A 25895-nucleotide genomic window follows, 5' to 3' on the forward strand; every position below is an offset into this window, starting at 1 on the left:
CTACAGTGAATTAGGAGATTTTTAATGGTTGTTCATGTTAAATACTCTGAAAGAACATGCATTGTCAGACAAAATAAAATCCATCTCCTAGAGCATCATTTCTAAGTCAAACTGATATTAGCTACTCAAATAGTTAAACTTATTGCGTGCATTGCCTACGTGTTAAATAAAAAGGGAGGAATCAGAGGAAAGAGAATAATTTTGTACTCTCAGTATCAGTTTTCTAGAGCTAAGAATTGAAACAGAATAGTCAAGGCTCAGAAAGCTTTCCTAATTGTAAGCTAAAAGGCAGGAAACTCTTGGGTTGAGCTAACAAGAGGAACAGAAAGCTTTGAGAACAAAATGACACTCCTGAATAGCTTAAATTCACGATCATCACATGAGTAAATCTCCCATTGATTCTGAGCTGAAACGGCTTAGAACTGGTGGCTTCAGAGCTAGCTCCTCCGAGTCAAATGGTGTCTCTGAAGATATTCCTGTGTTTGAAACTTGTTTTGAACACATGAGCATGTTGCAGCCAGATAGGAGAAAATTTGATCCCATCAGGAAATGACCAGCGCAAGAGGAGGTTATGAGTTTATTAACCTGATGAATAAAAAAAGTAAATATTTGGTGTAAAACCTGTCAGAGATTACACTTGTAAAACTTCTAATTCAGCTATTTTCTCTTATAGCTGTCAAAATATGTCTGGGATAAGTTCATACAACATTACACATTTCAGAAACTTTTGCTCTAACCTGAAGTTCAATAATTTTTTCTAGCAAGTTTTTTCCTTCCTCACCAACTTGTCTCATCAACAGCCTACCTTTTTGTCTGCAGGCTGGCTTCTCAACTGTTTATTTCCATAGCTATAATCTTTGCTCTGTGTTTTCAAAAAGCTTTCAAAATACTTAAAACCAATTCTTAAAACAATAGCAACCTGATGGGCTGAATGCCACGTGGATAATTACTGAAGGGCTTAAGGAATGAGTTTTGCTCATGGGCTGGAGTCTCGCTGGTGTCTCTGCAGCCTGTCTTCACTGTTTAATAGCATTTCTGGAGAAGGCTAGAGAGAGAATTGTGGCCCCGATACAAATTTCAACTGAGGGAGGCAATAGGTAGAAAAGTAGAGCAAAGGAGCACCAGAGAACTGTTGCCCCCACCTTTGTTACTCTCACATGAGTCAAATGACAACAGTTTACTATGAAAATTGAAGATATTGGACAACCTTTGCCTGCAAAATTTTCAACACTAAGGAAGAAAAAAAAATATCTGGAGAAGATCTTTTTGTTTAAAACCAAGTAGGCCATATTAAATGGTTCTGTAGTCTCTCCCTTTCTCTCACTAACTCTTTGCCCTCTAGACGAAGAAGGATTTATCTCATACATTTCAAAAAAAGTCACCTCTCTGTAACCTACAGTTCATTCAATCAAAGCTTAGCGTAAATAATCAGTATGGAAAACACCAATCGGCTTTGAAAAGCCCCTGGATTTAGGAGGAATACACTGCTCATGTCTGTGGAACTCCTCTGGGAAGCAAAGGAGAATGTGTCTTGATTTCCACTGCCCTATTTCTCGGATCTGCCAGCCTTTCTGCTCTGTCCACTTCACTACCGTCAGATGCTGTGAGACAAGCATATGGTGTTTACTTCTCTGACTGACATCTCTCTGGTTTTCCTCACTCCTCGAGAGAATCCTCCCTTGCCAAGTCAATTTGCAAGGGCTTGGATGTAGCCATGGCCCTCTGGTCGGGATCCAAACTATTCCTCATTTTCCCTTGGCAAATGTCAGTAGAGGACAATCTCCCTCCTCCCTACAAAATCAATGTTTCACGGAGGGAAACTCAAATCCAAAGAACAGCCTGACTCTGTGTGTCCTTCTGTACCTCATTCATTTGGGGCCGCATGAAGATGTCACCTGGAGACTGCAGCAGCTCTCTGTGCTGCCCCTGTGAGCGTGGAGCCTAGGGGCTGGAGGGGAGCGGAGCAGCCTGGGTCCCAGGTGAGGAACCACTAGGAAAACCTTGCCAAAAGGCTGTGGACAGCCACTGGCACTGAAGAAGGCTGAAATGAAGAAGTGCCAAACAAAGGATTTGCATTTGCTGTAGGTTGTGAAGCTTAAATTGAGCTTGGCTTGGGAGTGGTTTTAATATCCCAGGGAGTCCCCCTCCCCACTTAGAGATGCAAACTGGACATCTTCTGGGATGAAAAAAAAAAAAAAAGAACTCCAGCCTCTTTTAAGATAGACTTCTTGTGGTTTATTCCTTTTCTTTTCCTCCTTCTATCTCCTCCCTCCCTCCAACACTTTGATCTGCTGGCAATGGCATCTTTATCACTCTTATCAGGTCCCATGTTCTTGGCTGTCCTTTTGAAGTGTGATTTCCTGAGTCTAGTGGTCAAGAAAGGATACTGGGCACTGCAGGTTTCCTGTCGCTTTTCCTCTGTATCTACAAGTTTGCTTTGCTTTCCTTCCTGTTTTTCTGTTTCATTTGTTTGTGTTTCCCTTTGCTGTCCAAACCTGCCTCTCTCCCTCAGACGGGTTCTCCCCCACCCGTAGATCATTATCACTCATCTATTTTTCTTCTCCAGCATCGCAGAGTGATCTTTCCCTTTTCCTTTTGTGCTTCATCCTTTCTGTCCTTCCTTCCTTCTTCTTTCATCTGTTTCTTAAGCTTTTTTCCCCAACTCTTTGATTTTGACTCATGTTTTCTGGGCTTTCTAAGATGCTCTTCAGACTTGTCTTAGATCCTTGACTGAACTGGAGAAAAGCCTGAAAATGAACCAGATGTTCCTTTGGGATGTTGTCCAAAGCATACTGGAGTCAGAAGCAACACTAATCGACTCAATGGGATTTAGGGCAAACTCCTTGTTCTTCCATCTCCTGAACATTTGTTAGTCTTTTCAGCTCTCTTCTGATGGCAGTTTGCAATCTTTGACATGTTATTAGTTTGAAGGAAGATCTTCATAGAAAGATTTTTATTTTTTTTTAAATTAAGAAAAAGAAGGCTCTGAAGAGATATTTAACTTTCAAAACCAGTAAATGCAATTCCATATTTCACTACAGGCTCCAAATCTGTGTTGGGATTTTCCAAATCTATGATGTATGAAATAATTCAGATGGTAAAACATTATTCAGGGGCTTCCCAATTGTTCCCACAATACCTGTTTGGGAGACTGACTAGCGCTGAGGCTGTTTTCTCTGCTTTTAAGCAGGTTTTTACTTTCCACGAGGAGGTGACGGTTCAGTTAAAAAACCCCACAGCCGTGAGTTTAGGCTTTCTCATGCACCAGCGCTATCTGAGTGCATCCAGGCCCAGGAGGAGTGAGGGAAACAATTTCAGCCACAATGCTGATATTTGGCAAACGAGTGGTTTTACGGTGCTTCATGCAGCTCTGTTATTTATTTATTTATTCTTACAGATAAAGCACAGTGACTTAATGGGTGAGCTGGGCTATCGCATTAACTTCTCTATCCAGCTGGGCACAGATTTGCATCCTGCTGCTACTGGGCAGGGTAGGATCTAAGCTTGCTTGCTGGGTACGGTGTAGCGCTCATACCCAGCTGAGCTATAGCTTACCAGGGGATACTTCCCCTCTTGGAGGTACAAATGGCAGCTGCTTTAGGCAATAGGCGATGGCCTTGGCATATCCCTGCTCTGTCAGGGAACACACTGTACTTTGCTCTCACCAGATGCTCATGGTGCGTTATCATCCCATTTGCACTCTAGGAATCATTGGCTGAAAAAGCACTAGTAAGGCTGGGGGTGAAGTGAATATATATTTTATAACATTAGTTTATTGCAACCTTTAAAATCTGATCTGAATCCATATCCTCCTATCCTAAGAAGACTTTCTTCCAAACTTTTCTGTGTTATTTCATTCCAATGAAATGACATGCTTAACACCCTGAATATATCAAGTCTTTGCTTTTCCCTTATCTTTAGAAAGGAAAGAAAAAAAAAAAGGGAATAATTCTGGAAAGTTTTTTTCTCCTTCATTTAATTATTATTAAACTATATAAAAACAAGGGCAAGAACAAGGAAAAAAATAAAAAAGAAAATCAGAAAAAAAGGAACAAATATAATGGGATCAAAACTTCTGATTTCAGCTTAAATTTCTTCCCTCCTTTGCCAGTTAGTAGAGCCCATGAAGAAGTTATTCTGTAAGATAACAGAGTCAGCATGGAGTAAAGCTGAAAGACTCTCTCTTTTAAATAGGGAGGTGGAATGCTGCCTGCTAAGGGTGTTTTCAGGCAGTGAGTCTTTTCTGTTGTTGTAGCTGTGTAGCAGTGCAAGACAAAAGGGGACATTGCAGCTTTCGAGCTTTCAGGACTGGGGGCTGAGGAGGAAAGGAGAGAAGAGCATGATTGATGGAGTTCTGGTTGGCTTATAAAGGGCAGCCGGGAGTGCAGGGAAATAATCAGGGAAAAGGGCGTCCCGTACTGGCTCTCTCAGAGGGGAGAAATGAATCCTGCACCTCTGCATTATTAAGTTGTCAGGCGGGCTGATGATGAAAATCTGAAGGTCAGGCATAACAAGAAGCACCTTATGGGGGGATCATGACCTTTCTGGAAGTGCTACACTCATGTTTATCTGCACCTAACCCTTATCCACAATTCTTCATTTGATAAGAACATTGGGAGAAGGGATGGGGAAGGAGGAGGGAGAGGGAAGTCCTCATCATATGTATAAGCAGTGTGTGAAATTAGGCTTCCTGTGAAACTGATTGTGGATGCTCAATTCACAGTGAAAGATAATAAACCAAAAGGACACACGAGGGATACAGGCAGAAATTGTTCACTACAGTGGAACTCAATAAAGGGAACAAGAGCTTTCCTAAATGACAAATTTGGTACAGCGGTGTTAAAATCAGGATACTCCCTGGCACCACTGCAGCAATTTGCTCTCAGCTCTACCACTTTTTATTTACTTTGGAAGTCCTAATAATGTTAGAGAGTGGCTTTTTCATCTATTTATTTATTTATTTATCCCCAGCAATGTTTATTCTTTAACTGCTTACTTTAAACCAAAGAGTCAAGGTGAAGGACAATGAAACGTTAGATTCCAATTGATTTTTCCTCTTTAGTTTCCATATCAGAAATGAGTATAAATATAAATATATTCCATGGTTAGATGCCTGTCCTATGCATGCCTTATTGACTGCTTTAATAAATGTCATGACCCCTTCTGCACGTGCATGCACACACGAACTCACACATGCTCGCAATCAAATAGGTAGAGGCATTGCTCGGATATAAATGCAGTAATGGTGGCAATCACACAGAAAATATTCCAAACCTAAATCTGCTCTTAGAATGTGCTAATAAGCTTTTTATTTCACCCCAATTTACAGCATCTTGATTTTGCTTTTCAAATCCATGAAGTATTTAAAGCATGACAAAGTACACTTGTGGAAAAGTGAAGTCAAACAAGACTTCATAATTATTGCAATATATTCACTTTTCATGCATAATCCTTTAAATTAGCAATACAATATATCACCTCTACTGCCACTAGAGGCTAATGCATCTCTATTGAAAGCTATGTTAAGGAAAATTATGTCCTATCTTGAAAAGGCACATAACCTTCCAAAATATTAAATGACAGTAGGTTCCGATCCTGTAATTCTTGCATACTCAAGTAGCCTCATTAGCCTTGATTTTCTTACATCAATGGACAATAACCTATTAACTTTAATGGATTTACTAATATACACTAATGTGAGATCAGAATCAGTACCTTTGGGACATCTTATTTCAGGATTACCAGACCAGCAGGAAAAGAAATATAATATATAAACCAATGAATACTTTTATTAGATGAATAGTATGATACTGGAATCCATCAACTGCCTTAAAATGACTCTTTAATGAAGAGGTGACACTGAAAAATACTATGTTGTCAATACAGCACATAATGAACCTTCTGTATCACATAAAAATGAAAGAAAGATTTTCTATTTCTATTGTTTAAGTGATCCAATTTATCTAATTTTACTCTTCTGGCCTCCCATGTGCTTCCTATTGCTATGGTTTACGACCACTTTTGGTATCCTGTTAAAAACCAACAACAACTAATAATGCCTATGTATTGTGTAGTGACTTTCATCTTCAAATCTGGTACTGATCCACGGTGGAGGTTGATACAATTTATTGCTGAGGAAACTAGGGCACGGAAAACCAAGTGACCTGTCCAGAGTCACTGAGAAAGACTAGTGATAGAGCCTAGGTTACCTGGAATTAAACCTGGTCGCTTCCTCATGTTTAACATTTTCTTTAGGTAAAACAGTACTCTTTTAAAAAGGTGGAGCTGAACCATGATTTGGGTTTCAATCTGGGCTTTGGGACAGATTTGGTGGAGTAGAGTCATATGCCCTTGCAGAAGTCAGCAGAAATCCTCGTGGAACAAACTGTTATTTAGGGTGAACGAGGGCTGCAGAAGGCATGTTGCATCTTAGCTTCATTGCAAATCCCTTTTGACTAGCAATATTTGCAGTAGGTTTTGAATGTGCAACCCCATAGGGGAGTAAAAATATACTTTGAAGGTCATTGTGTGTGGAGATTTGCCTCCAAGCAGCAAAGCCTATGAACCACTCCAGTTTTTCTACACAACTGCAAAACTCTCAGCATTTCAAAAGAAATGGGAATTGCTAGGAGATTGGCCTTTTCAGATTACTTGGCCATTCCCAAAACTTTGCCTTCAAAACCAAGCCTCTACATCCACTGTGTTGTGATCATCATGGGAAAATACACATATCTTGGCTCATGTGTATTTGTTCAATAGTGTACTTGTTTTATCTGTATAACGTGAGCCCTGGAACATTGCTTGGAAGCAAAAGCCAAATACAAGGAACTGTACAGAATTTTCACAGCTTTGTCCTTTGTAGTTTCCTCACATAGATTACTTCAGTTTCTTCTGCAGTGGGAGCTCCAATTTAAGTCACTTTTTGCTAACCAGCCCCCATTTTCATGAAACTGAAGCATCTGTGAGACTTGCAAAAGATTTTATTATCTTTCAAGACTTTTTTCTGCCTCCTCCTGTCATCAAAATTGAAACTGGCTGATAGATGAGGCAGAGAGGCATGATCTCATAACATGGTTTGTTAAAAATGGAAGCTAAGAGATAATCTGTGTAAAAACTGTTGGCCAAATCAGATTTTCTTACAGATTTCAGAATTGCATTCTTTTATATGTTTATATGACACATTCTTGTTATTGCTTACCTTAAAATATCATGCCAGATATTACTAAAAATCAGCTGTTGGTTTCATTATGTGTGTATGTGTATGTGTTACTAGAATACATTGTAATGTTGATATTACTTAGGAAGGGTTTGACTGTCAAGTATCCATACCGGCAGCATCTTACGAAAAAATTTGGAGTCAATAAACCAAGGTGAGATACTGATGTTGGAAAAACCTACAACCAACCCATCCTCAAACACAAAGAGCTTGATTTTATGCAGTGCAGAGGACAAAAGTAATAAAAAAGGAAGGCTACTTAATAGTTGCTAGTCAGATGTGGTAAGTCCTATGGTAGATCTTAAACCTAATGAGTCTGAGCTAAGGAATAAAGAAGCCTTTTTCTTCATAGCATCTGGAAGAATGAGTGAAGATTTCCAATTGAAGTCTTTTAAAATTAGATCTGGCTAGAACTCAGTGGGCAAGTTTGCCTCACATAACAGAACATTTTTAGGCCAAACGCAGCTTTCATTGAAGTCAATGGAAATATTTTCATTGACTTCAACAGATTTTGACTCAGATGTCTCTACCTAGTAAGCTATATAAAGTTATGGAAGATCAAGGGAAGGCCATTTATATGGTTATTTGTAGTGGTTTTGGAGCTCTTTTAGGGATCACAAAAATGAGCTCAATTTTTTGTTCAAACCTGAGGTTTTATAGCCTGTTAGTCAATAACATGGACTGAAACTTTTTATACTGTCCAAAAAAATACTGGATACGTTTAAAAATAGCTCCTGAGAAAGGCGTGTCACCTACCATTTCCACTGTTGTTTTTCAGCTGCACAAAGCATTACTATACTGCTTTAGTGATGACTATTTTTACCCTTTGTTTACAAAGCCTGCATTTTAAAGTGTGACAATCCCCTAAACTCAATGCAAATCTCAGAGGGCTGAAAGCTGACATGGGAGATGCCAATCCCGGTGTGGTGCTCTCTTCAAAGCATGATAGATGTCGTGGCTGAGTTACAGGGTGGCGGATGCACACACATCACTTGGCCAAGCTGCAGCTAAAAATGGCTTAATATCAAAACACAACAGTTTACAAGCAGGCAGTTAATCCTTCGTATGGGCCAGGTGCCTGTTGTGAATAAGGAGGGACAAACCTGATGGAGGAGACTCATTTTCCCACCCATTTCTTTCACAAAACAAATAAAGAAAAAACCCATCATTTCCTTGTTTCCTCCTCTCACTTCTTAAATCTCTCAATCTCCAGTCTTCCTATTACCCTTGCCAGTCCATTTCTTCTCTCTCATAATGCCTTCTCTTGTCGATGGTGTTTCCACCCATGTGGTTGCTGCCAGTTTAACTTTTCAAGGAGTCAGCATCTGCTGTTTGTCTTATGCTGCTCGTTACAGAGGTTCCTTATACACTGTGGTCTCAGTCTTGAAAACCTGTGGCCACGATTTTCTTTTCGATTGTTTTTCCTTAGTCAACAAAACTGTATAAACCCATTCAAATTGACAACACTATTGCTATTTGTGCATGGGGTGAAATTCTATACATTTCTGCCAGGAAAGTGAACATCAAAAAGGGCAAGAATATTTAAGGAAAAAAAATGCTGAAGACTGTGTTGTCTTTTGAGTTTCCGTGATACATAATCTCTACTATGTTCTTCTGTATGGAGGAGGTTTTCTATCATGGACCTTTTATTCTCTGTTAGCTAGAGAAAAAATTGACAGCTTAGCATTTTTGTTTGTTTGTTTGTTTGTTTGTGTATCTGCTAAATACACATAAGTGAGAGTGACTGCAGGTTATGAATTAATACAAGGTATGTATTTAATGTAGTCAGTCACCTGTTTGTCGGGTCAACGACCAGCATTTGTTCTTTAGGGAGTAGTTGCTAACCTTGAAAAATGGTTTGGTTGTTTCACCACAGTGTTCTCTTCCAGCATGTACAATCAGGATGACTCTTGTAAGGAAAACCACCAGGAAGTATTCTACTGGAGACAACTTTTATTTAAGTTACAATTATCCTGGAAAACATGATCTGAATACTGGACTTGCCTGGGACAATTTAAGGCATTTCAGGGAATAGTTTAGGACTCAGTGTGATAATGATTTTTGGGTTCCAGGAATCTGAAATTGTTTCAATGGAAACGTTTTATTAAATTGGAAGCTCTTTGTTATAGGGACCAATCCTGAGATTTTGGGAAGTCACACATGGATAGAATTAGAGCATTTAGTTGAACAGAATTCTAACAAAAGGGATTAATCTTACATCCCTGATGGGTAGCCTTCACCTGGATTTACCAATCCATTTGGCTGTGGGACACAGAAATCCTGTGTCAATTTTCCAAATAACTATAACTTCTATAATTTTTTCCTAAATGGACTACAATATTAACTGTGTCATTTTTTCCTCATGCCATTTCTGAGACAAGAACTTACTCATAGCCACAGCTCCAGTTAGTGGCAGTGCTGGGATTAGAATTTGGTGCCAATGTCATACCGAGAATGATATAAATACCAAAGAGTGGGAATTTGGATTAGATATAAGGAAACATAAACAGATACTATAGCAAAAACTACTCCAAAATCACACCCACTCCTTCAGAGCTTACTCATTAGAAACCTGTCTGACTTTAGCTTCTGTAGTGGAAATGAACACTGGAATTTGTACAATACTATCTCATGAAGGAAAATTAGTTTCTGGCCATCCTTAAAGGAGTGGAATAGTTTAAGCAGCAGTTTCATTATAGTGCTTTTACTGCGCATTATTTTTACTATGGAAAGTCCTTTAAAATTAATGGGAATTGATTTCAGTGGCCTTTGACATATTACTGAAAATAATACAGCAAAACACAACCTTTTCCCTCTTACCGCTACGTAAAGGCTTTAACTGGGAAAGCAGTTTACAATGGTGCCCCCATGTAAGGCTTTATTCAAAAGATTTTACGCTTGATAACATCTGAGCCATAGGAGCTGTATGTGGGGTTTAGCATCTTAGCAGCTGCAATTCTTAATCCTGATTCCGTTGCCTCCATATTAAAAGCTCCATGGTCACAGGACACCAGCTTTGGCCGTACTACATTGTCATTCATTCCTCCCCCCACACGCGTGCCTGACCATATAGGAAAATGAGTTTACAACCGACTATGCCTATGGGACTCCCGGAGGGATACAATGTGAGAGCCTTTACTAGTGCTGGATGGTCCTCAAAAGGTTTGAAAGTTTGGTAAGTACATCCTTAACCAAACTCTTTTGACCTTTATTCAGATTTGTTTTTGGAGAAGGGCAAAGGGTTGGGCCAATTCTTGTTTAACCCAACTGGCTTGTCCATCTGTAGGCTGTAATTAATCACTAAATCGCTGCCATACTTTGTTTTGGAGGCTAGGTCCTAATACAGCAGGGCACTAAACTTTAAGCACATGACTAATTCTTTAAAGTCAAAGGGATTACTCACGTGCTTAAAGTTAGCTGCGTATTTAAGTAGTTTGCTAGATCAGGCCTTGAGGAGTTAGGGAGCATTTATATTTATTGTACAGCAGCGCCAAGTTCCTCAGTTTGCCTTTGTATTACTTTGGTCCTCCTTGCTGCCTGGGAATTTTCTTTACAGCAGTGGTGCAAAGGAGCAATAGGGTATAGTTTGGAGCAGAACTTCATCTACTCCCAAAGTGGGGGATTGAGGACTCACTTTTCAGTTTTGTGGGCTTTTGCAAAAAGAGATAGGTTCAGAATCTGGCCACTTTCAAAATTAGGGAAGTTTCCTATTTATGTTACTTCTATTTCACCTGGACTCGGAGCATGAGTAGCTTATGTCAGGTCATGCATCTATTTCTTAATGTGAAGTTGCTTTGTCATATCAAAAAATATAATAACATAAAATAATCAGTATCCAAGAAAATCACTGTGGTTGGATCCTTTGCAGTAACTGATCATGTTTCTTCAAGCCTAATTTTCAGCTTGCTCAAATAGGTAGCGATAGCAGTTTTACACCACTTGAGGATTCGTCTCAGGCCTTGCAAATATGCTTTGTGTATTGTAAAATGCAGAGGGCAGTGAACTGAACTACATCCCACAGGCTGAAACCTCACCAGAAAATTTGTAATACTAATTAAAAAAAAAAAAGAAATCCTGTCTTTTTTCATGAAACTAAGACTTTCTGAGTGTACGTCAAGGGTTTTATTACTGGTTCTACATAATAAAGTAATTGTGTAATTAGTAATACATTTGTCACTCCTTTACTGAGGAAAAAGTAAAACATGTACCACTTTTGTGTAAATCCTGACAGTGGTGATTTTTTTTCCCGAGAATTATACCATTATATCATAAAAGTGTCAAGGCATGAGTTTACTGTTCCTACTAATATTCTAAAATATTCTCTTAGGCTGACATCTCTGTCAATTAAAATTAAACAAAATTGCATTCTGCCATATACACTTCAAATAGGAAGCTTTCAAGTTTATGGCTGTTCTTTGAATTGATTTTTAAGATGGCATCTGTAAAACTTGGCTAGTACAAGATGAGGTAGGATGTAGTTAAGGTTCAGTCAATTTTAAAAATGTTTTAAAGATCATAAATTGACAACTGAAATAGACTGAACATCCTTGGGATTTTGGGCTGTCAAATATAAATCCAGGGTTTTTTAAAAACTGAGCTCTTGCAAAGTGAAAATTTTATGAAAACATATTCTTCCCCCCCTTTGATATTTTTGCAATAAGTTACACAAACAAGAGGGCTTCTGGTGTTGTTTCCAGTTGCTTGGTCTCGCGGGATTTGGAATTCTTCTTCTCCTGGTGTTTCCCACAGAAATAGAGTGAGAACGTGCTTTCTCACGGGACTGTATTTCTCATGGAAAATAATAGGGTTGCCGGCAGCAAACGTTTTCTGCAGTGATACCCTGCCAATAAAGTCTTCAGGGAAATTATTGCCCTCAATAAGATGAAGACTAGTAAATTGGAACCCCCATCCCTACTCCACAAAGATATGTCTTTAGGAAGCTTTCTGCTTCTATTATTCCCTGGAAACCCCGACCCCAAGAAAATGCTGTAGACGGTAATGCTTGGTTTACACTTAATTTTGTTCCCCGGAATAAAGATGTCAGTTAGTGTGTAAAAATAAAAAAAAGAACAATCCCCCCTCCATACACATCGACCAACATATTTATGCCAGCACAAGCCCTGGTGTAGACAGTTATGCTGAGAAAAGTTATTTTACAGCATAGGTTTATTTTTTTCAAGGAACTACTTCAAACTATTGTAAACGATGATCCCTTTCGCTGTTAAAAACTGCATCCTCTAAAAGGGAGGTTTCTGACACAGCAAACCCTTGTAGGTGTAAACTTGTCAAAGATGTGTTGAATGCATTCTAATATCTCGAAGCCAAGAGAAATTTGCCACATTAAGTTTTATTATTATTGTCCTGAGAGGCAGAAAAACCTGGCTTTGCTATGTCTCCAATTCTATCACAACCCATAATACTGCAGATTGAAAAACGGCCTGTGTTCATTTAACACACACATTTTTGGAAGATGATCTCCTGACCAAAGGGAATTCAAAGTCAAGCAGTGTGCTTTCCACTGTTGGAAATGCAACAGGTCTCTGTGTTTGGAGTGGCTAGGCAAACCTGATCATTCTTAGAGAAATATTTTCTGGGGACGGTAAAAAAAAAAAAAAAAAAAAAAAAGAAGAAAAAAGCAAGACTTCCCCAATGGAAATGTGCACTGAAAGAAATGCAGGTGTTAGCCTCGCAGGAGTTCATGTCAAGAGAAATATTTCCCCAGGGTCCCATGAGAGGAAAGGGGAAAGGGGGGGACTCTGGGGTGTCTGACCCAGGGAGTAGGGAAAAAAAAGCAGAGGCTGGTGACAGAAAGACCTTAATTCATGCACCATGTGTTTGAGTGATGTGTTTACTTTCAACCTTCAAGTCAAATTCAAGCAGCAGCCAAAAACCACAGATCAACACATTTTTAGTACAAAGTGAAAGTAGGGTCATTGGCACCCTCGGTGCTCCACCAATTTCTCAAACAACATTAAATCTGTATTAATACTCACTTTTAGTTAACCATGTCAAAGGAGATGGTAATTATGGGTAAGTAGGAAGGTTGGGATGAAACCAAATAATTGCTGCTGAAGGAGGTAACATGAGCACAGTTAGTTGGAAGGGTTATTTTTACTCTTGAAGGAGACTTTAAAGCCAGTTCTGTTCTGGTTTAAGTCACTTGTTAGCTTGGAATATGCTGGAAAAATAGGAGTCTGAAAATTCAGATTCTAACTAAATTCATCTTCAGGCTAAAAGGGAAATTTATTTTTTTAGGCTACTATTATCATAATTATGCCTTCTGGCAGTGTTTCGGGTGTTGTAAAGCAATATACACCCATTGAAGTTCAGTGGATTTATGCTGACTTACCCTGGCTGAGAACATGGCTCAGCCAAGGTAGAAAGGGCTGATAGTTTTATAGAAGCAAAGTGAAGGAAATGGTTCTGCTCCAAGAAGGTAATGGTTTGTTTAGCAGAATTTGGCCCTCGTTATTAGTCTGTTCCACCAGGGTGGGAGGTTGCCAGATACGGAAATTATCTCAAGGCCAAACTGCTGGGGTGAAGTAGGATGCATCAGAGAAGACTTTGTTTTACCATGGCTTGCAAATCAAAGTGCTTTCTCTAGCCCTGCTGCCTTGCTGGGTTCGGGGTCCTCAAGGCATCTCACATATTTGCTTTAGAGAGGTGGCAGCAATGCTAATGGCATCTCATCTAGGAGCAGCTTTGGCTCCTCTCAGGGGTTCGGGGCAAGAAGGGGCTTTCAAGTCTGTTTTTCTCCATGGACTAGAAAACCCTACTTAGTGCCCTAAGAAGGCACTAAGCCTGAGCAGTCTGAATGAAACCTCTTCTTCAAGCAGCCAATGTTAGCTGCAGAGGAGGGTAACCATGCTCTTAGTCCATGCTGGGACATTTTGGGGTTTTAGTCAGTCAATAACCACGTAGAATTAGAGGGTCATGTTTATGCCACGTCCTGATGACTGACACCTGTCATAGCAAGTTTTGTTTTCAGATTTTTTTTAATTAAAAACCATAAAGTAATTCTATTACAACAGTGATCTGGCAAATGAATATATTTTCTCAGTAACTGCAGTGTAGCCAAAATGGACCAATGCTTAAAGAAAGCAGCTATGCAAAGGTGTTTTTTTTTTTTTGTCTCACCTTTTCACATTTGTGTGAAGGTCTTATTTTAGTTTTATTTCTGTTGGCTCAGCCATCTGTGCATTTTATTGCCTGTTCTAAGGAACTTTGCAATGTTTTTGTGAAGAGCAGTGGGAAAGCACTGAGGAAAAAATTGAGTAGATATAAAGCCTTAGAGAAGTGACACAACAGGCAATTTCTCCATTTGCTCCTCCAGATATTGAGCTGAGCTGGGGAAGTTACTTTAAGTGCATAAGGTGACACAACTACTACAGTTGGGTCTTTGTTTAATTTTCAAATAGACAGTCCAGTACACTGAGTTGTGATTGGTTATGGGCTCTCCAGCCCTTCACCTCTAGGTCATCGGGTTCAATACCATCCTAGGTTGTAGCTCTGCACTCTATCCTTTGTGAACAATCTCTCTGAGAAATTGATACCTTTATTCTGCTTGTGACTTATCTATTGATAAATTTTGATTTTTACAAATATGTTCACAATTCAAAATAATTTGGTATGTGGTTTATGTGGTCCGATTTCAGCTTGTGGAATAATCACAGACTATTCACCATGACTGTTGCTTTGAGTATTTCCGATTCAGGATGCCTAATTAAGATGCATAGCTACATTTATCTGTCTTCATTGGATGACACCCATATTGCAAAGAGCTTTCAACTGACCTTCTAACCCTTTTGGTGAAAATATATGTGCACGAGCGCCCACAAGGCTCTCCTGCAGCTTGTTTTATGGGCAAAATTTCATGCAGACAAGTGTTAGTGAAAAGTGCCTGATAAAGAACAGAAACAATATCAAAAGAGATATATGAAATTTATTCACACTGATGTTGTGAAATGTTATTTTTGAGCTGTTTCCCTAGATCTTGAAGTGAGCAAAAAAACATTGTGTGAAAACTTCCCATGTGAAATAAATGAATAGTTTCCCTCCATTTCTTAGTGAACATTGGAAATACAGTCACAGCATCCAGCAGTAACTGAATAACTTTGAAGCAGTCTCCACAGCAAAGTCATGGGGTACTTGGCATTCAGTGATGCCCTGGCCATATTACTCCTGGGTGTAGTACAGGCATAACTAGCTGGTAATATATTAAGGCTCCTGCACTGTCATTTCAGGTGGAGTACTTTTACTAAGGATGTCAATCTCTACATCTATTAACCTTTAACCAATTAATTTAACTTTAATTATTTTTTTTAATTAAAAAAAAGAGACAAACCCAAAACCAGTACTGCCCAGAGATAAGAAATGACCAAGCCTCATCTTGTGGTTCTAATGCCAAAGAGAGAACAGGGATACAGTCCAGGGCAAAAAATTGGCTCATTTAATTACACCTGCACAGTATTTCAATAGTATGCCTTGGTGAGAGGGGCTTTTAAGAGTAAAGTGCTTTGAAATAAAGCTATTAAATGCATACGGAGACATTGATCGATACACTCGAGTTATGAGGGGGGAAGGAGGGAGAGGGAAGAGAAAGAAAAGGACTTTTTTCTTCTCTGTGAGAGTGGATTTGGAATCTTCAAGGGCATGAGGATGGTAAACGATTGCTAAAAGTCCAAATTAAGAGGTATTAGTCCATTGTGTGGCAGTCAGTCACATCATATTCGCATTGCTGTTTTCTTGTCGGAGGTTTTGCCTTGATCTACCCCGGACCACATTGACAAGTCACAATTGAAGCATTCTAAATAATCCACAGTGAAATAAGGCATAGGGTGTCACTCTCTAGGCTACAGAAAGCCTGAGCGCAGTGAAGTTAGAAAGGGTAGCAAAGCCCTTTTCAGTCGCGTTTCTCAGCCGATTAAACTCATTCAGGGCCAGGCTGCTGGAACGAAAACAGAAAGATCACCTCCTGTTCTCCAGTGTTTTGCTGGCAACAGCAGACAGATGTAGAAAAGTAGAAACATTTTTACTATAGCAACAAAGGGGAAAGGAGTGGGAGGCAAATAAAAAAAAGAAGTTGGAATTTGTGGGCTTGTTAATGTCTCAGGTACTTTGGGACAGTTCTCCAGGTTAAGAGACGTTGTCAGCGCAAAGTGGAATTCAAAAGGTTCATGTGAAATGACTGTGCAGTGTAAACCTGTGTCCTCTTTTCTCCCCAGACTCCTCCACTGGTACAGTAATTAACCATAAGAACAGATTGACTCATGGAGATCCACTTCATTAACATTTTTTTCTTTGTTTGTTTATTTGGCTTTTCAGAAAAACCCATTTAAGAGTGATGCATTCTTTATGAGTATCCCATCCACTCATGCAGCCACACTGATGTGACATATTGTGACACAAGATGCCACAGAAAATTAAGCTGAGCCCTCCAACTGAAGACTTGATTTAGCCATACATTCTCCACAAGTTACCATTTAAATTAACTGTTGTAGATTCAAGCTAGGAAAAGGGTAATTCATCTAGTGTGAGTAGTTGTGCAGAAAAGGTTTGCTGCTACTGGAAAAATAATCTGCAAAGTACATCCCTAAAATATGGTACTTTTCCCATTCTATGTATAAAGGTAAATAAAGTTGCAAGAAATGCAGTGCATATTTAAGAGGTCACTACAATTATTTTTCACCTGCTGCGTATTTTGCATTTGTGCATACGCAACATACAGTCTTAGCAAATGCAGATTTGCATGTATAAATGTGCATACATATGTATGTTCAAATATATATAACTGAAGACTTTTTGCTAACTTTCAATATAGAAATGCCCATACATCTAGTTTGGGAATAAATGAAAAGGATTTTATTTCTGTACAATGGGGAAAAAAATCAACCCAAAACCTCCACTAAAGGAAGTACGGGAATGATTCGGTAACCATGTGATTAGGGCAGTAAAATGGGGACCTGTGTACCAGCCTCTCCTCTAATGAAAACATTCTGTATAAAATAAAAGTTACAATGGCAATACTGAAAAAGAGTTATTCCCTACCAAGACCTGTGGTTAGGGCAGTCATTTCAGATGTGGTTGACATAGATTTTGCTTCTGTAAAAAAATTGGGACAGAAAGTTTTTATACTGAAGTGTTACTACCTCTTAAATAAATATGCTGATGATGAACATATTCAATCTAAAAGTTAGCCCTCACAAAGCCAAATATTGCCACCGCCTTGGAGTGTTTAGTTCCTTAGAAAATTTGGCCATTAACCTTGGTATTTACACTAGTGTTGAGGCCTTTTGAAGATCAAGTCCTTGGAGGTGATTGTATAGTTAAATGTTTCTGGAAAAAATTACTTTAAATTCCTAAGTCTCTAAAACATCTAAGATCCACTTATTTTCACATAGGTGCTTTTGGAAAAACAGGAACAAAACCAAAACCAATCGTCCTCGGTCTCGAAGCAGACAATAAGTGCAAGGCAGGACTTGGTAGTGCCTGTTGGAAGGGGGCAGGAGGATGCACAGGGTTTCTGCACCAGCCTGTCACCGTTGGGATAACGAGTTCTGACCCCTCAGAAAGCAGAGACGATTCCCCAGAGGGCACGTAAAGCAAGGTCAAGCACTTTAGCAAGTAGGCTAGCCTACATCTGAAGCACTTGAGTGTTTATGGGCAATGACTGGTCCAGAGCTTTTTTGTAAGCTCTTGTCTTTCTGGGCTTAGATCTGAACTTTGATCTAATGGCTAACAGGCCCTAACATTATATACCTCCTTTTCCAATCCTCATTTCCCAAAACCTTAGAGACTTGCCAAAGCTCTCGTGGTCTGCATTTGCAAGAACTGATCTGAAATACTGTGGTCATTTATCACTGGGTTGTGTTTTTGCCATGCTTTAAAAATTTGTGTAATATATATCAGGTGTCTATGGATTTTGGCATGGTATTGGGTCATCTAAGCGATTTGGCATTGTTTAGACTGCAAAATAACACACAGGGTCAAGAGCAGTCAATGTTAGTCCTATAAATTATGTCTAGGCTCTCATAAATTGTCCTCTAATTTGTGGCTTGGGAAAAAAAAAGAAGATATCAGAAGTCAAATCTCCCTGCCTCTGCAACAGCACCTGTTTTTTTAGTGAAAAAGGCTGTCTTTCCCAGCAGTCCACTGAGGTGTTTGCTTCTATTGTCGACATTAGGCCAAAGTACTAGGGACCAGAGTGACTTCTGATGTTGTGCTTCTACAGGGAAATGCAAAACTAAATCCCCAGGCAGAATTTCAGACAAACAGCCATTTTATTTACTTATATTCATCTCTTCTGGAAAAAAAAAAAGGGAGAAAATAGCTTGCTTAATCCTAGTACTAACACAATATTGATTCACATTCATGTTCAGTATTTATTGACGTGCATTGCATACAATGGAGACTATCAATTAGGCTACTCTGTTCAAGGGAAGGGGCAATCATATTAGAAAACAGATGAAGCTCATCGTTTATATAGTCCTAATTTTATGTAATGTAAACCTTTCAAACCCCGGGCACATGACAGTGAAAATGCATGTCCTGATGAAAAAAAGCAAAAACAAATGGATTTACTCTCCAGCAAATTACTATGGGTGACTGTCCACAGTCTCACATCATTATTTCCTGAAGTTCTGTAATGAAATCAAACTTCTCAGTAAGAGACATTTCCAAACTGAATTTCTGTGTATTTTATTAACCAACATTAAATACATTTGTACATAGCTTAGTACAAAGTTTTGTTTTGTGAGTGGGCCAGATCTATGAAATTCTAGAAGTGATGTGTAATCTTACCGTATTCCTTCTGTACATTTAAGCAGGGGTTCAGCATATTGAACCCCTATTAAAGATCAATGTCAAGGAGAGCATAATGGCATATGGGCAGTATTCAGGAGACCAAGTTGTTGCGTACAGAAATCAAATATAAAACACTCTTTTTTTGCCCCTTGGAGGTTTTATTGCATGGTCGCAGCTGGATTTACACTGTATTTAATAAAACATTAGTAGCCACCAGGGATTTAAATATGTAACGTAATTCTTTTTCAGTAAAATAATTCCATAAATCCAAATATGAAGCTATTTTTTTTTTGCAAGTGCTGTATGCCCATAATTAAATTAAACCCTATATATGGCTTTTTTTCACCGTGGAATTTAATGGAAGCAAAATCCATCTGCAAAGTTGATTTTGGATAGATATCCACATTTTTTGGAGCCGAAGTAGGTCTGGTGGCTAATAAGTTTTGGGGAGAAACAGGGGTGCTGGCTCTCCATCCTGGCTGAGCTAGTTTTGATACAGACCTGTGGTAAAATGAGGGTCAGTATTACTTTACAGAGGCAGGTGAAGGTATGCCTAATTCTGCACCAAAAAAAAAGTGCAGAGTTGGTGTCATTTTCCCCTAACTCTGTGGTCTCTACTGGCATCTGGACTACTAAGAAAATGAACAAAATGCAGGCATCCTGCCTTGGCCAGATAGCCTTTCCCTTGTGCAGTGACCAAGGTGACCTAACCACATTGTCCGTATATTCTTTTGCATCATATTTTCAGCCCTCAGAGGTTTTTAGTAAGATGATAACTGGAAAAAAGAGATGCATCTATATTTTATTTAGCAAATTTAATATTTTGGAGGCATCTTGAGTGTTTCTGGCAAAAGACATGGTTGGTCATACCCTCAGTTGGATGAAACAAGTGCATTGAGGTTTGCACCAGCTACAGATAATTTCCTTGTTGGCATAGTGCTAATCACCACGAAGAAACAGGCAAAGGGAAAAGAAACAGAAAGACTATGCAGGGAAATAAAATAAAGGTATTATAAAATGAAGCTTGATGAGATATCTTGAGAGCTCTCACTGTAGTTTGCAAATACAAAAAGTTTGAGTAGCGACAAACAGCTATTTTGTTACATCTTAATGAAAATAAAGATGAGGAAAAAAGAGTGAATGTTCCCAAAGACGCATATTCTTGGCTATTACAACAGGGAGCCATTTTCCATGTAGAATCAAGTGTCTGTTTTGTAGTTGTAACTGTGGCTAACTGCACCAGGAAGGGAAGATGAATCCAACTGGAATTTCACTAGATCCCTAAAGTTGCCACTTTTATACTTCTAGGTGAAACATGATCTTTAAAATTACAAGTCAACAGTCTCTGATGTCACAACTTTTCTGTAAACAACAATTTTGGCAGCAAAGTACTCATGCTGGAGGGTACAGATTCAATGTCTTATAGGAGCTCTGCGTCGTTTTGTGAAATGCCTGATATTTTCTCAAATTCTTTTCTTAGAGGTCCAGTGGAACTAAATTAGTGATCCCGTCTAGCACACATGACTGAGTTTGCATGGACTAATGATGCTGCAACATGAAGCAGAATGGACGAAGGCAGCTGTAGCATTTAAGTTCTGTGAGTAGTATGGGTAGGGAAACAAGAACTTCTGAAGTGTGAATTCTTAATTCACACTTAATACAAATTCTTTAGCTTTCCTACACACACTAACAGCTACAGTAAAAAGGCCCATCATCTCCCATCCTAAGTAGGTTGTCTCTGACTAAGGCACCTTTTCTTCCCTTATACTTCAGATCAGACGCCTCTTGCATTGAATAACTGCACCTCACTGAACTAGGAAAAATTCATGAAACTTCATGAAAATGCTTCACTCGGGTTTTTACTTTCTTGAAAAAATGTAGATGAAAGTTGTAATTTAGTTGTATTTTAAATTGTAAAAAACCCCAACCCTCAAAATATGTGGCTTTGTGCTTTTTAAACAGAACAAATGTTTTCACTTTTTTGAACTTCTGCTTCACTGTTTTCTATTTACCCCCTTAATTCTTTCAATTGTTCATTTTCACATTGTCTCTGAAAAAAAAAAAAGGCAAAAGAAAGTATTAATGGTGTTACAAGTGTTTAAAAGTAGTTTTAAATTGTTCCATTTTTCACTTTTAACTTTTCTCATTAAGCAAGTGTGAAACTTCTGGAAAATAAAAAAAATTGAGATATTTGTGAGTTGGGGGTAAATATTGTTTTCAGTAAAAATCACTGACCAGATTCCCTTTTTTGGTCTTGAACGGATGCAATACCTTACGTTGGATCAGGTGGGAGACCTATTTGTATTTATTTTTCTGTTTCTATCGTCTGTAGCTGAAGATTGAAAAACCTCACTTGAGACTTTCAGAACACCAATCCAGCTGAACTTTTAAACACTGGGATGTGAACCATCCTTGCATTCGGGCAGTGGGTTCGCATTGCCATCCAAGTGGGCTGAAAGGCATTTGCCACAAGCGTCTTGAAACATGGGTCAGAAACAGATTTTGCTGTTGCTGTGTTTTGATTTGTTATTTTGTTTTCTTTTGTCCTAGCAACTCCAAAATAAGAGAAGAGTTGCTAAAAAGTCAGTATTTTCTTCTAGCTGCTGGTAAATACTTATCGAATCTTTCTTTGGGGTCAGTGATTTTTCATATGTCTTAGTACACAATGGAATTATTTAATTACTTTTGCTAGCAAGTTTACAGACAAGTATATCCCTATCATACTGCATATCCTCAAATAAGATTATTTACAATCCAATCTAAGGAGTGCTGACTGGTGTCATTGGAAGCGAAAGCTGCATCAGCATTTAAATTTCTACTTTTCTGGGCAAAAACCCAAGTGGCTGATTCAATTAAACTCTTTATGTTATATATTATCCAGAAGTTCACAATCTGAAGTGATTCTCAGAGTCTGAAGCCATGCCTTTATGATTGCAATTTGGTAGCAAGACAATTTCCGAGGACTATTTTACTTGAACTGCAATGAAAATGTCAGGACATAACACACTTTCTGATGTGGGTTTTATGAAAGGCACTCCAAAATCAACCATTATTTCAAGCACAAGCAATAAATAACCTTCATTATTCATTAGAGTGTATATATGCATTTGTGTTTGCAAATATGGTGGTTTCCTGAGCAAAGAACCCTGTAATCAAAAGACCCTTCGCTCATTTAAGGAGGTAACAAATGGGTAGGCAGAAGGCACAGAAAAAGACAGTCTATTTAATCGGTAATGGAAATAATCTATAGAGTTCCTGCAATACAAGTAGTTTATCTTCCAGGCATAAACTTTAGATAAGATATAGGATATGGAAAGATTCATGCAATATTGTGAAGCTACTTTTCATAATAGTCATTTGGATGAATTTTGTTTATGGTTTATATTGAACAAAAGAGAATAGACCTGTCCCATATCACGTAAATCACAGCCCTCCTGAAGGATGTCTGGAGTGGCGCTCCGCTATTACTATTCACAAGAACATTAACACCAGTGAAATAGGCTCTGTGAATTTACTGCTATTTACCTGTTCAGATTAGGAGCTAACGCACCTCTGGAAACAGCCCAACATGATATGCCGGACTTGCAGCAGCCCCTCGCATCCTCAGACACTGTGTGAGAGTGCTAGAAAGCAGCCTCTACACACTGATGACATTTGCGTAATGGTTTTTTTTTTTCTTTTTAATGAGACTTTGAAGAAAGATCATATTTATGCTCAGGAACCCATGTTGATGAGTTTCGGACAGGTCAGTCAGAATTTTAGAGTCAAAAACAGAGCTTGGCCAAAATACACTGACTTATTGGAGCTGTTTTCATTTTGAAATTGAAAAGAAATTTGTTCAGAAAGAAAATGAAACAATTGAATATTTTCCTGGCAATTCAAAAGCATAAATTATGGTTTCTAGAACGGCTTTGTTTTGACAAATTCAAAACAATTTTCAATTTCAAGTGTTTTTATTTTGGGGGGTTAAAAATTAAATCGAAGGAGATTTTGACAGAAAACCAGCCAAACATTCATTGTGAAAGAGACGGAGATGCTGTTTCTTGTTGTTTCTTGTGCTTTTAGACTGAAGGGCATTTGTGTAATGAAATCTATGTTTTTGGTGAGAGAGGTGAAATCAGGAGAAAAACTGTGCCCGGTACCATTTCTATAGTTATTTAAGAAAATGGAAAAAAGAGGCACCAAACCATAATGGCCAACAAATTCAAACGAAGGCTTTGGGATGATGCTGGAGGATCAGATCAAACCAGTTAAAGCACTGGGGAAGGACACTGGCTCCCCAGCCCCTCGATAACCTCTAGAAAAGGAGGAGAAGAGGAGGAGGGCTCTCTCTTTCTCTCTCCTGCCTCTTTCTTTTTCCTGCTCCTGTTTTTCATAGTGGGGTCACTAATGAACTTTTCGTGTCCCATGAAGACAACCCTTGTGTTCTGATTAGTTGCCTTACTTTTAATGAATTGTTTTAATCAAGTTTCAAAGCAGGCACTCTATGCTTCATTGCAGCAGCCCAATGACAATGAGCTGAATGTTACCAAGACAGTGCATCTGATGGACTTTAATGGATTTTATGTGACAGTGTCTAGTGGCCTCATATTAGACATAGCTTTACAACAGAGAACCCATGGGGTTGCACTGTGCATTTAATCTATACAAACTGTAAGGATAAGGGAGAGGGAAGCTGGGGAGGGGGAGAGACTCTGAACCCTGAAGACCTTCAAAAGACATGCATTTCATACTAATAAGAAACAGTCTTCGGTCATTTTATTTTTTGCAATAGCAGAGTCCTATTGTGTTTTCTTAGGGAATGTCATGAGTATAATATCTCCAGGGCTTTTAGCAATAACATTCTTGAAACACAGCGTTATCTGGAAAAATTAAGCTCTCAAGGAAATCTTGGCAGCACTGTAACATTTCCTGGATTTCAGGTAGCGATTCTGAGTTGTGATCTCTTAAGTCCGTAACAATTTGCTATTTCTAATTTATTGCTTCATTTGTGACTGCTGCTACAGCAAGGTAAATTTATTCTGATTTGCACAACCTAAGTCTTAGCTCTGACAGTGACTAATTATTACCTGAGTTAAAATAATGAAAGTGTCGGAAAGTGTCCGAATGCAATTTGTTAGGAAAACATGTGGCATGCTGTGTTACCCAAGCCCAGAAAAGCCTAAGTGATCAGAAACCATGGAGAATTAAGAATTTTTCCCCCAAAGGTTACAAATCAATGTGGAAAATTTTCAGGGAATTGGAGTGCTGAGGGGTTCCATTCACTAGAATATAAAATGCAGACCATACCTGTGTGATTTTTTGCTTAAGGAGGAAAAGTCACTTTTTCAGAAAGAATCTGAAAGGATATTGTGATGGTAACCGTGTCCAGAGAACTTGCATCAGTTATAGATTATTATTTGCTGCTGATACTATTTGAAGTATGCACTGGCTGAGGATTATTTTGCAGCTGTTCTTTTTCAGAAAAATCAAAACCCAAAACCAAACCAAAACCAACATACAGAAAACAAAATCTGTCGCAAGAAACTCCAAAAGTGTAAGCACCTTTAGCTGATGTAAGTAACATTTTTTTTTTTTTGCTGGCTCAGGGTCAGTCCCGTGTTTTGTCAATTATAGGCATGTCTTATTCGCAGAACAGCTCAGCTCCAGCTGTGTAAAATGAATCCTGAAATGAAATGGTCAAATGATGTTAATGACTGACTCGGCTTGTGAAAGTTTCTGAGGAATGTTAGCAGCTCTGGGTTAGAATTAGAAAGCATCTGACAGCTCTGTAGTTCTGGTTGTTCAAATAGCTCTATGCAAGCAGACGGGGTACCAGTAAATTAAAATAATAATAATACAAAAATAATAAAGACCTATCTGGCTGAAATAATAAAGCAGTACAAACAATTTGGGACTGCTTCGTTCAGGGCATTTGTCACTCTTGTGAGCCATTTAAGCCACACTTTAAATTAAATTTATCTTAAACAGGATTTAATTTAGATTTAATAAGGCAATTGTTTTATTGTTAAGTACCAATTGGATGTCAACACATAATGTTTTCTAGAGTGATAATTCTACCGCACTCTGAAAAGATGCTGGGACTACATACAGGCTAACAATTTCATGGTCCATAACAATGTACCTATGTTTAATATTACTTAATATATTCCTCTATTTACTGTCTGTATTTCTGGCCCTCCTACCACATGAACGTCCTATTGTATTAAGAAGTTATACAATCTGCATCTCTATATCTAACACACCTGCTAGACCTCTAGAGAGATACGATTATATTAATTACAATATATTGATTGATTTCTACTTTACATGGACTGCCTGTATTTAATTTAAATATACAATTGAGCATATTGAGGACACAATTTGGATTGTTACTGTGATAAATAATTGCTAATTGTGTCATGATGCATCATGTATTTTAAGGCAATGTTTCTCATATGCTAGTAGCAACTGCATATATAAAATATGCTGAGAATCTGTTTTAATTATTCATATTTGTTCATGGCCAGTGCTTTTCTATTTCTCAGGTCTGGAAGGAACAATACATATCTTGGCACTTCAAAACAATTGTTGGCATAATTTTCAGCAGAACATGTATACCTTTTCACATAGAGATGATGCATGCTTTTATGATGATTATATGGAAAATATAGATGTCAGTACGTAATTCTGCTCTCTGTTTTGCTAATTTCTAGTGTGTGTACAATATATCTGCAGATCAGGCAATTAAATCACAAATAATATTTGTACTGATTATTGCTGTTAAAATCTATCAATAGTATAATATTAGTGTCAGTAGTATTGCTATTGCCCAAATATATTAGATTTAATTTGGCATTTTATATGACAACAGTAAAATTATTTTTGAATCTTCCCT

Source organism: Pygoscelis adeliae, unplaced genomic scaffold (genome assembly GCF_000699105.1).
Source record: "Pygoscelis adeliae isolate BGI_AS28 unplaced genomic scaffold, ASM69910v1 Scaffold21, whole genome shotgun sequence".
In the NCBI taxonomy this organism is placed as follows: Eukaryota; Metazoa; Chordata; class Aves; order Sphenisciformes; family Spheniscidae; genus Pygoscelis; species Pygoscelis adeliae.